This window comes from Rhinoderma darwinii, chromosome 5, assembly GCF_050947455.1.
Source record: "Rhinoderma darwinii isolate aRhiDar2 chromosome 5, aRhiDar2.hap1, whole genome shotgun sequence".
NCBI lineage: Eukaryota > Metazoa > Chordata > Amphibia > Anura > Rhinodermatidae > Rhinoderma > Rhinoderma darwinii.
The window spans coordinates 231,629,637-231,629,878 of NC_134691.1; positions in this window are offsets into that span (position 1 = coordinate 231,629,637).

Genomic DNA, 242 nt, shown 5'->3' on the forward strand with positions numbered 1-242 from the left:
CTCTGGCTGGGCATGAGGATGCAGGTTGCTCCCGCTGCCCCCCCACCGGGACCTACCACCAATCACCCTGGAACTCTGGCTGGGCATGGGGATGCAGGTTTCTCCCGCTGCCCCCCCACCGGGACCTACCACCAATCACCCTGGAACTCTGGCTCGGCCAACAGTATCAGCTGCCCCCCCCCTATTTTCACGACTATTAAGCCCACCCCACTATCCAACACTCTCCCTGGAACTCCGGCTCG